Below are 13383 nucleotides of genomic sequence, written 5' to 3'. Positions count from 1 at the left end.
TATCTTTAATCCTCACTTCGCAGTTTATGTTCGTTATTTCAGACTACTAAAGTGATGTGTGTGAAAGCCTTCTCTTATTCCAGAAGGAGTTGTATCATTTAAGTTTTCCTATACCAATCATTATTTACTATTCATACTTTTCTCATCTATTCATACAAAGCTTAGGTTTTAGCCATATCTTGGTTTAAGGGATAATTTTAGTTAAATCATACGACTGATTAAAATACTAAGAAATCACTAAGAAAATGAAAATAGTGTTTATACCCAAAAAATTTTTTGGTAATGGTAAACGTATGGGAATAATTTTTTTAAATTCGATATAAGGTAGGTAGATACTTTATTAACGTCGCACTAGAACTGCACAATGGACAATTGGCGACGGTTTGGGAAACATCCCTGAGGAGGATCCGAAGACATGCCCTCGCAATTTTGATCCTCTGCGGAGGGGATGGATCGCCTTCTTTGGTAGCCCGACAGCCTGCTTGCGTAGTTGAATACTTTACTGTGGCACAGTTTAACAAGGACCTATACCGCCCACCTTCGGTCCCTACGTAGGCTGATCAAAGTGGTCATCCACCCTCTCACTGACAGCAGCCAGTGATGCTTGACTTCGTTGTTCTACTGGTAACCGTGCTTTTACGATCAGTTCACTGCGGGACAGAATTCGATATAAAAAAATTCTTTTCCAAAATTCGAAAAGTGTGTTTTGAGGTGCGCAGTGACAGTTCCATATGAAACTTTGTGTTGAATTTTGTGTCGGAAAAAGAATCGCTTTACCCAACAAACTTCAGATCCACACATTCAAAATCTCTTTATTCGTACAGATGTAAAATAATTTTAAAAATAAGTCCTACAGCATAATAATAAGAAGGAAAGGAGAATCAGCATTTGAAAGAATCTAATAGCAAAACTGACATTGCTTTGAAATTATATAGAATGCACTTTTTTTTCAGTATAATTCTTAAATATGGTTATATTTATTTTAAACACGTGCTTATCCTATTTATTGCAAGTAGTATAATACAACATAACATAATATAAAAATATATAATTATAATGGAATAATTTTGAACATTCTGAAATCATGAATTGTGAATCATGAATTTTTACTGTATTTTGTGTTTTTGATATGCCGCTGCTGTTTTGTAAAGTCAGTGCATGAATGTTGCTCTTCTTTATAGAAAGATTTTGTTTACAATATGCTGTCTTTATTCCAGTTTGTAATAAATGAATTATAAAAAAAATTTGTTTCATTTATTTTTTAAAAGGTTGTGTTATCTAAAAATAATTTATTTTTCAACATTATGCTTTGTTAAAAGAATACTACTAAATTATTGTATGTGGAACTCTCCAAAAACAATATTTACCATTAGTGATCTCATTTTTATCTCATTTTTGATGCTTATGAATTTTTTAAAATATCTTTGAAAAAAAACTTTTTTAGAAAAATCTCTTATTTATTATTCTTAATTTTCTCTTCATTAAGCAACATATGAAAGCATATTCTCATTAAACAACATATTCTCTTCATTAAACAGCTTCATGTGAAAGTGCATTTATTAAGACATTTAGCTATTAAGAAATCTCAAAGCATTTTCAAAATTTAAGAAGACATAAGGCATCTGCACTGGCAACTACAATGCCTGGAATTTTTCAACTTAAGGTCTATGGCTGTTTTAAAATAGTTCTTAGCGTCAAAAGCAATTTATTTTTCAACTCTGATTCAAATAATGTACCTTAAATGGAGTTGGTAGTTGGACTGAATGGAGTTGGACTGATGCAAACCTATGGGATTTCATTATTTTCGTAGAAATGAAAGAAACTACTATTAGATTTATTAAAATAGAAAAAAAAGAATCAGCTTCTCACTGTGTGCTAAAGCTGTATTTTTTCAATATAACACTAAATAAATACTTAAAAACTCAATTTGAAAAAAAAACAAATAGATTTTTAAAAAAGGAATAGGAAAAACAATTTCAATAAAAAAAAGTACGCAAAGGAGTTTTTTTTAATGAAAAATTTAGAGCCCCTTCTTAGTAAATGCCTTTATAATTTAATACCAATTTTTAATTATAGCTCAAAAAATGTAAAATAATGAGAACGAAATATTCATATACATATGTATACACTTTTTATTTAACATATTAGTAATGAATTTATTTAAATGAATCAGTTTTATTCTAACAACCTTTTTAGTGTCTGTCTTGAATTAAAATAACACAGTTCTAATATTTTGAATACAATTTGAGAAATTAATTCTTAATGAATTAATTTTTCTTTTAATTTAATTAAATTTCTTGTGAAATTAATTAAGGGCTTTAAAAAATACGGATAATAGAAATAAAAATAAAGTCATAAATACAAAATTAAAATCTTATTAATGCCCTCTAAGTAAAAAAATGCACGCTTGAATTCCTTGAAAAACATAACCATCGAAGAAAAGTTGTCTTATATAGAACACGTGTCAAGATTTTAAATTATGTTTACAAAGTCAGTTTTTGAAAATTCCCTTTAAATCCTTGATTCGATATGGTTTCTCTTGATAGAGTTAGTTTTCTGCTGAATAAAGATAGAAAACTTTGAAGATATTTCATTTCTTTTCTTAATGATCCTCATATAATGCTGATAAAAATTGAGGCTTATGTCTGACTTGAATATATAAAAAAAAATGCATTATCCCTTTGACGAGGAATTTATATAAAAAATATTTTTTTATATGAATTCTATTTTTTATATGAAAAAATATGCATTTTTCATTATTTTGAATTAATTTAGATCAGAATGAGTGAAAAATATTCAAATTTGCATTTATTTGCAGTTATTTAAATCTAAAAGAAACAGTTATTCATCATTGAAATTTCTTTAATTTACGAAATAAATTATTGATATATTTTTGAAAATGAATGGAAAAAAAATTTCAAACTAATTTTTTCGAAGTTTATATTTTAGTACAAATAGAGTAAACCAACCAGTGAAGGAACACTACCCAGTGAAGGAACATTTCATTTATATTTATTAAAAATAAGAATTTGAAAGTTTTTCTTTAGATTGATTGGTAACAATAGCTTACTGCCAAACAATAGGAAGTCATCTAGCAATGTTTTGGATTACCTGGTCAAATTGACTTCTCTGGAAAAGTTTCTGAATTTGTTATTATCTCTGCAACACCTTGTTTCTTTGAAAAAATTATAAGGTTAGTGTTTGTATTTATATGTTTGAAGTGGAATTAATTGCATGTAATAGTTTTATTTTTCTCACTGAGAAAAAGAGAATTCAAAATATAGTTATTGAAGTTACGTTTATTTTTTTAAGCATCATAGCATAATAAACTACTGAGATAAGGGGGTGTTTATTCACTGGATCACCAAACGATGAAAAACCAGTGAAGGAACAAGTGTTCCTTTACTGGGTTTTTTTCTAAGTTAATGAAAATAAAAGATAAACTTTAATTTTCTTGTACCTTTAGTGATGTTCCGCATCAAAAGTACGTTAAAAATACGAGAAACGACTTCTAACCAGTGAGGGAACAGGCATGTTCCTTTACTGGGCATAAATTTCCCAGTGAATGAACAGTATGTGTTAATATGTTGACACTTTAATTTTCAATTCATGATTACAAAAAAAAGTTTACATTTTCTAAGTATTTATATGTTATAATTTCAAGAATAAGCTTATTTTTAAATGTTTGAAGGGCTTATAAATTCATAAAGAGCATTAAAAAATAACCAAAATTAAGTGTTCCTTTACTGGGTGTTCATTCACTGGTAAGAGCTGTTCCTTCACTTGGTCTTCTTACTACTTGTTATTTGAACCTCCAAAACTTTAAAACAATATTATGTAAGTTCTCTGCAATTTTTTTACATAATTTGCAATTAGTAACAAATATGTTGACACTGTCATTTAACTAAAATTACGAATTGCGAAATTAATATAATTTTTTAAAAGGTAAGCGAGGCTTAAGTGTTCCTTCACTGGTTAGTTTACCCTATAATTCCAATAACCTAACATATTTTTCAGTAGCTATGATGCAGACTGTTTTTTTTTTATAATTAAAATAACAAAATATATTTTTGCTTGTTACTTTAGTGTCAGAAACAAAATATGTAAAAGAGGAACAGGTGTCCCATCGGCAACAAAGAGCTATACGAATAATTCAAAAGACATAATTGTTTTCTTTTCGATTGGTTTAAATTAATACACTAGTTCAGTGTTTCCCAAAGTGTGGTACGTGTACCTCACGGGGTACGGGAACTGTTCAGCTGGGGTACGCGTTCTTATTCGAAATATCTTGCAGCAAATGAAAATTTCAAAATACTTTTATTTAAAAATAAAGCTAGCCATGAAAATTTATGATTACGCGTTTTCTATTGGCCATTTTTTTGCAGAGTTAACAGTTAATAATGAGTGATATCAACAGCCAGTTGTGATTTGTAACTTTATTGCAATTTTTATAGTAAAAAATGCATTCATTTTCTTATTAGTGGTACACAGCGTTACGAAAAATTTAGACACAAAAGTCATAAACACTGCTCTAGCTAAATAATTTTACTTAAGTAAAACAATTTTTTGGCAAAATTACAACGGTTTCGTGTAAAAAGTATATATTTTTTTAAAATTTTTAAACAAGCAATTTAAAATTATTTATGTGTCACAGATAATTAAATATTATAATAAAAAGAAAGGAATTTGGGCTTGAAGATTAGAATAAAAGTTCAGGTTTCCATTCAGTACATTCAATGTTCTAGATCACATAATGTTTATTTTATAAAAACAAATAAAATTTAATTTTATATCATAATTAATAACAAAAATTCAGTTAAATAAACTTTGATAAATAGGTTTTAGATAAATTAGCGTCTTATGTTCCAAATCGCTTTTATTTTCCTCGTTCATGTCTGGCAAGTCTTGAGAATGAGCGTCTATCTTTGAGGGCTTTAAGACAATGTCAATTTTCTTTATCATCTTCATATTTTTTAAGCAAAAGGAAGTTTTTAATCGAATAGGCTTTAGCTCTTATATTTTTATTGAAAGTTAACAAAAACTGCTATTTTTTTCAATGTCAGAAGAACAAGTTTGCATTCTTACTAACACAATTACATTATGAAATTTTAAAAAAAAGAATTTTCATAGGGAGACATCTTTGTGAATGAAAAGTTTTTATTTAATGTCAAATATTAAAAATATAGCTCATTATTATTCCGAATCACAGAAAGCAGGAGTAGAATAAAATCATCTGAGCCCAGCAGTTACAGATTCAGATACGGAATTCAGACACAGAATTTAATACCTAAAAGTTGTTTCGGGAACAAATTGAGCTCTTTTTTCCATTTAAAACTTGATTTCTCACGCTCTTCCTTAGGGTGATAAAAAAATGGGATTCATCTCCCTAAAAACTGGGTCATTTTTTGACCACATTTTAGCCATTGCGTAACATAAATGATCTCGAGCTCAAAATATGCTTATGAATCTCGAGTTCCAAAAAGGGAGCCCTATCTCTTCACTTTTGCAAACATATAAACCTTTATATTGTTAAATTTTGTTACAACCTCAATATAATGAGCTGTGGGGGCTCAGGTGATAGAGTGCTTGCCTCCCAATAAGGTGAGTCAGTTACAAATTTTAGCAATGGTAGATCGATTCGAATTCTGCTCCCGACTCGCACAGGCTACAGCCTCTGATTTAAATTATACTCAGTGGTTGACGGATCATAGTATTGAACGACTTTGCCGTCAGGCTAACAGTTGATAGTTTTCGAGGTTTTTTTATGTAACTCAAATGCGAGTCAGTTCTATCAGGAAGTTCTCCATAACGTCCTAGTTTGTCCTAATGCTTGATAAAAAAATTCCCTTGTCTCCAGGATTATGTTCAAAATACAAGGCTACGGAGTGGAACATATATATAACAATTAAACTAAAAATCAGCCAGCTGTTCAACGCTGGTTAAAAAATAAAATAAAGTAAAAACCTCAATGTAATGCTAATTATACCAGATTATCGAGCATTTTAATCTTGATTACATTATACTAGAGTTCAATAAGAAGCATGGTAACTTAAACTGTGTTAAAGATTGTAGCAAATTTCCACTCTTTTATGGTTTAAACTAATTTGTCTCATACCGTCATATGTGTTACACTTGAAATGATTGCGTACCTTCAACAGTAAAACATAATCCTTCAACTATCGAAAAAGATTCAGAATTTAATAATGATTGTTGCCTAATATGTATCCATAAATTCCTGTTTTAGGAAAATAAAATAAATCTCTCTCTGAATTAAGAGGCAAAATCTTGAAATGTTTTTCTTAAAAGTGATCGTAACTTATTATTAAATTCTTTCATTATTGAAGACTCTTCAAACTTTTTCTTAAAAAAATTTCTGTCAACCCTTAAAAACCATCAAAAATATGCTAAATTAAATACTAAAAACTGCTAAATGATATATAATTGAATTTTATAAGAAACTTAAATATATACTAGTTTAAATTAAGCTTAGTAATAAAAAATATATTTTATCATTTGAGCATTTTATATGGAAAAACGGATTAAATTTAGGATTGAAAACTCAGTAAAATGAGTTTGGAATATAGATTCAAATTTCCAGAATATAAATTAAGACTTTTTGATTTAAGATACAGTTCGATTGATGCATTTGTTTTAGTTTTTTACAAGTGCACTGCAAAATGGATTTTCAAATTTCACGAAAGTTTCTTTGTCTTTGACGAAACAGTTTCCTGATATATGCTCCGATTGAATATTTCGTCAACGAGACGTATTTTCTTTGAGGCAACGAATTTCGTCAATACTGAAAAAATATTTCACCATTCTATTTTTTCAACCAAAAAAAACTCATATTATTTAATGTATCTAACTTTTTTAATAATCACTTTATCATGGGGCATCATAGAGCTGGATCAATTTCACCTTAATAGCGCACGAAAGACCAATAAAACAGAGAGATAAATTACACCTATGCAAGAAACGGGATTTGAACCTGGGACTTCCTGGTACAAAGCTTACTCCTTTTCCACCATACAGAACGGTCGGCTCATTTCGTTACCTTCGATCATTGTTTTCGATCGTCTTGTCTTCATCCTAGTTTCGTCATTCTAGTTAACAATCTCCCACAATGCACTACGATGGGGTCTCGAGTTGAAGAAACAATCTCGTCATATATTTGAGAGTTCCCGTTTTGTCCCAAATCACGTGATTTCATGACGTAATTATTCTCAAAATTAACTAAATATTACTCTAGGATTGCTGAATAGTCACAAATGAGAATTTTATTCCTGAGAGTGTATTACTTATATATTAAACCTGTTTGTGCGATTTATGTTTAAAAAATAATTTTTGCATTTATTTTCTTCTTCCTACTTTTCTATATTTTTATATTATTTCCATAACCGATGAACAAATAAAATATTATTTAAAAAACTGAATATTAATATCAAATTTCAAACTATAATAAAGACAATTTCACAGCTCAACCCTAAAAATAAGGAAGAAACTTCAGTTACTAAAATTTAACAAAAACAAAAAGAGGAAGAAACTATAGAAAATAAAGAAAGAGGAGTTAAAACTAAAAATATTTTTCTAATTTACTAAAAAAAATAAGAAAAAACATATTTTTTGGAAAAAAAACAATTTTAGATAATGCAAGAACTCATTTCTTATAAGCATGTGTATGAAATATGTTTTTTTTCTCTTGCAAAATTTTTTGAAAATTAACTGAACTAGATTTAAAACCGAACTGCTTATTTACTTTTCAAATCTTTGTTCATTCCATTAGTTCGATTCTTGTTGAGCCTTTCACTCGTGATATTGCTTTTAATTAACATAACAATAGAAAATTCAATTAAACTCCCTTTTTACTTAATTGGACCAACTGTCCTTTATTATTAACATAGAAACGCCGCTTTTCTATGAAGTATAATTTTCAAAGCTATTTATCCACCCATTAGCTTACAAACAAATATTTTTTTGCGAAACCAGTTTAAGGTTTGTTAATGACATAAAAGGAAATTACATTTGCTTATTACCATTATGATTAATAATATTAAACGTTGGGGCTTTTCTTAATTGCTTATAGGGAAAATTTACATTTCTCCAATTAAAAGCAAAAGTTCTCTTTTTTTATATACTAAAAAGTGGAATATTATCGGAGAAACGATATAATAGATATTCAAAACGAATTTTAAAATTTGTCCATATTATTTATAACTCCCTTCCCCTCCCCCAAAAGTACGGAAGTTAAACGTGAATAAAATTGAACAACGATAACAACAACTTGAACGTGAATAAAATAGGACATAACATGAGCAAGGCAAATTTTCTGTACTATTTGTTCCTTATTCAACTTTGTTTTAGCTTTATTCATATGTATACCCTTCTTTATTTGGAACGGGAAAGTCCTTTTTTAATCCAATCAATAAAAATTTCAACGGCAACCATTAACAAATCATTGACACAAACTTGAAAAAAATATTAATAGATCTTAAAACTTGAATAGTTCTACGAAAACGCAAAAAGATCTAAGGCTCTAATAACACAAGCTTTATCATAACTTAACGACAGCGTAAACGTGAATAAAATAGAACATAATAGAAATGGACATTTTCTGTACTCTTTTTGTGCTTTATTCACTTTGATTTTGCTTTTTTCATGCGGGGCACAAAGTATAGCCTAACCTTATTTGGAAAAGGAAAGTCCTTTTTTAATCCAATCAATGAAAATTTCAATAGCCAACGTTAACAAATTGCTGCTAGATCTTGCGGTAAACTAATTTTAAGATTTTTTTCTCTTTTTTTTTTAGATTTTCAACTGTAGATATACTTCAAAATCTGACTCATCAACAAAAAATTAAACAATAATAATAATAATAGCTTTTGAAAGTAAAATAGCTTTACAAAAATACAAAGAGATTTAAGGCTTTAATAATACATGCACAATCATAACTTGTCGTTTAAATGTAGAAAAACAGCTACTCTTAGCGTTTGAAAGAAGAGAAAAAAAGAATTGACAAGAAGACCAATTTCTTTCGACCGCAACTTTCATTGGATACAGGCTACTAACTATTGGTTTATTGCGCTAATGGCAGAAACTAGAAAGCATTGCTAAGAACTTACTTTCTCTTTTTATTAACTTAAGGAATATATTGCATTTCGACATCGTTTGCGCTGAATTCGAGTAATAAAAATTTATTTGCAATGATTGTGACATTTATTTGACTTAGTACTCGAATCAATAAATGTTTAAACACGTAAATTTCACCTGCCTTAGGGGTTAGAATTGAGGGCAAGGAAAATTATGCCGTTTCATAGTTCCTCAGTCGTAGGTTAATAAAATCTCTTAAAAAGGAAAACCTTTTACTGCATCAATTTGTTTACCATAAAACATAACTGTATGGGAAACAACAATGATTTATGACACTTCGGTCGTTAAACAGTCATATTTAAAGATGTTTTTCTTTCCTCATAACTCAAATTTTTGTTTTGTAAGATTAGATTTCAGCTTTGAAGCAATTACTTTGACGTTATTTGTTCTCTTTTGAAAGGACCTGTCCATTCAAATGACTGTTCTTTTGAACATCTATTTATTTATTCATGTAAAAATACTAGTTTTAATTTATTTTGGCCTATTAAACAAGAATTTATTCTAAGTAATAAAAAAATAGTATCCTAATGTTGTTTATTCTCGCTACAAAATTCTTTGGAAGTGTACGTTCATTTTTATCCAAAGGGAAAAAAATTAAAACAAAGAAGGAAAAACGAAACAAAACCAAAAAATATTTTACAAATTTATGTGCAAGTTTTTATAAATTCAATTCTTAAAAATTAAATAAATAATGGAACCGACATAGCATGAAAATCATTAAAATTTTGATAAAACAAATTACTTTTCTTTTTATTCGGATAACTTTGGCTAAAAACAGTCATCAAATGTTGTCGTTTAGGATCTTTTATTTATGAATTGAAGTGACATTCTATATCAATAATATTGATTCATTAAATTTTATCATAATACTAGTTTTTAAATTTTATAATAAATATTCTGTTGATTGTTCATAAAATTTTTTACGTGATATGATTACATAATACAGTCGATGTAATTAGTTTTTTAATGTATCTAAAATAAATTAATAAATATAATTTGAAGTTATCTTCACAATATGAAAAATTAAGTTTTTTTATGAAAGAAAATGAGCTTAAGTTTCACCGTTGAAAACTTAATATAACAGTTTAATGTTTGTAATTCGAATATATTAAACTAGCATAAACCTTAAACCGAACACTGAGATTTTTTTCTCTAATAGTGAATTTTTCTCGTTAAAACGTAAACTTACACATTATCACGGCACTCATGCAATTAGATTTTAATTAAATTAGCGAGGAAGGAATCTCTGCTTTTACTCAAACTCTGTGCAGGGTCTGGAGCTAAGGTACGTCCTGCAATTAAAACATGGTTTGAATGCACTTATTCCATAAAAATTATGTAATATTTAGAGAAGATAAAGATCATATTTCTAAACTTTTAATCCTATTATTTTAATAAAAACATTTCGTTTAAAGTTTCAAGTACCCCATTTAAAAATTTAAAAAAAACGCATTATTTTATTAAAACTCACACTGCAATTTAAAATATTCTTCAAACAAAATCTTTCGTATTGGATTAGAAAAAACTCTAAATTTTCTAATTATAACTTTTTACCTTTAAATATCAATAAAAAAAAGCAAGAAATGTGATTTATATTCCATGCCAGAAATAATCGTTAGTAATTTTCCCAGACAAAAAAAAATAAATAAATAAAACAAAAAACACTTAAATATGTGTGAATTATAACTTCATTTTCGTCATAAAAGAGATTATATTTGTCGATTCACAGGAAATCAAAAAAGTTCTTCTCCAGTTTATGAAGTGTTTGCTTATAAAACAAAGGATTTTCTGTAATCCATTTTAAGAGCTGACATTTACAGACGAAGATTTCTTCATTCCTTCAAAAATCCTTTATTAAGTTTTCCTTTCATTGTTTAGTCAAACGGAAAAAAATGCGAATTTAAGAAAAACTACTCTTTTTATCTTTATTATGCTTAGATTAGTATTTTTGCTTTGCGTTATGGCACTGATTTGGACGTGCGGTAATGAAATAGGAAAAATTTGAAGCATTAAATAATTTATTTTTCTTAAACTTTAATCCCAATTATCGCATAGAAATTATTTACCTGGACTGGAATTTAACTTTTGAATCGAATATAACCTATATATAAGGATTTAAAATTATATCACAAATATTTTAATCTAACGTAAATTAAAAAATTAAGTCACTTTAAGACCATTAAAAAATTTTGAATGAAAAAAATTTTAAACTGAATAATTTTTACGAAGAACCGGCTGGCTTCAGAAGACACTATGCTGCTAATTAGAAAGAAAATTAATGATACCATGGATCACAGTGAAATATTTGTTGCGAATTTTATTGACTTAAGAGCAGCGTATGACTATATAAAAACCATATTACACATTAAGCTCCATAACGTACACTGTTAGAAATCTCTTGGAAAAAAATGGTTAAATGTCAATTTACTTAATTGCGTTTTTTTTTGCTATATTCAAATAAAATAGTTAAATAACCATAAATAAGATTATATTAAAACTGTTAACTAGGAGAGAAACCGTTTATTAAGTGTTTCTAATCAATACGGCTAAACCACGAGAATTTTATAGCAACAACTATGCTTACATAATAAAGCTACTTAGTTCCTTGCAGCTGGGTAAATATTATAGCGTAGAGGGCTAATTAGTCACTCTCGTGACCGACTGAACGGGGTATTTTCCCTTCAACACATGAAACGCTTCCAGTGTCCTGAACTCCCAATTTGTGACCCTGGAATATTATTATTATTAGAATTACTTCGTATTAGAATACAATACTCTCATTCACGCATAGATGGCAGCACCAAAAAGCTGCTTAACAGAAAGAAATCTAATATTTCCTATCTCTTACGATAAGATGGAACAACCAGATAAACTAATCAAACCACACTCCCCTGTTCATTTGATTAAACACAACTCAACCAGAACCTAACCCCAATGCCCATTACCAAATGAAAAATCTAGCTTCAATATCCAGATTACGATTTTGAAACCATGCTAGATGAAAATGGTTAAAAAACCAGTATAGTTTTGTGCTCATGGATTCTCAACCATACTAGTTGTAAACGGTTTCAAAACAGTAAAGGTAAGAAATGTTTTTTTTCCGTGAACTTTACGGTTAATTGGAAGGACAAACTGCTGCCGGTTATTTTTCCGTAATTTTAAAGTGAAAATTCTAACAGTGTAAGAATAAGAGGAAATATGTTAAATTGGATTCATAGTTGTGCTACACAAAAGATTTTTCATTGTTCAATAGAGAAGAATAATAAAAACGTAGCTTTTTAGCGTTTATATTTTTGATCTAACACAACAGTTTAAAAGAATTGAAGGAAATGATTAATCAATGTTTTCCAATGTTTAAAGTAAAGAACAATGTTAATAAGCCACAAAAGATACGAAAAATAGTATGTCCAATTCTAAACTTGTATCGCGATTTATTCACGTAGTTTTTTTGTTTTAAACTGTACAGCAAAAAATATACCATATCCTTCTTTTTGGGTAAGAGGGTGACATTTTCATCTGCACTATAAAACATTACAGTATATAGCACTGACACTCCTAGTATCAATACTTTTTACCGTAAAATCCATTTTACCTTAATTTCCATTTAAGAAACAAAAAAATCTTTTGCCCATAATTTTTACAGTAATATTTACAGAACCGCTGTCATTAAAAAATATTACTGTGAAAATTAGGGTACAAAATTTCATCTAATTAATACAGAATTTTTCTTGCTGTTGGTGTATAGAAACGCATAAAAAAGGGGAAATGTATTAACATGGTGGTTGCACAGGTCAATTTGTGTAAAATAAAAGAAAGACGGATAAAGAATAAGAAGACTGAATTTGAAGAAGTTTTTTGATCCGAAATGTCATGTTTAAAAAGAATCACCCATATATGAGTTGTAGTTATGTAAACGTTTGATATTCAAAGTATTCAAAATAATCTGAAATGTTTTTTGTATACTTCTTTAGTTACATTTATTTATATATTACAGACAGCAGTGTAGTTTGTTGACATTTGCTCGAGAAAAAAAATAAAATAGAAATTCACCAAATCTTGAATGCCAGGAAAATGACATATTAGCTTAGAAGTTTAATAAACAGTCATTTCAAGTTAATAGTAAATAACTCAAGTTAAGCCTTAATGTTAGATGGACTATAAATTGCTTAAATTAATTCTTTTTATCCACTGTGGAAAGAATCAATTCTTTTTGTTGCTGATATGTACAGAATAAAA

Source organism: Parasteatoda tepidariorum, chromosome 11 (assembly GCF_982258835.1).
Source record: "Parasteatoda tepidariorum strain Cologne lab strain chromosome 11, Ptep-v5.0, whole genome shotgun sequence".
NCBI classification, from domain to species: domain Eukaryota; kingdom Metazoa; phylum Arthropoda; class Arachnida; order Araneae; family Theridiidae; genus Parasteatoda; species Parasteatoda tepidariorum.
Note: the sequence above shows the minus strand (reverse complement) of the source record.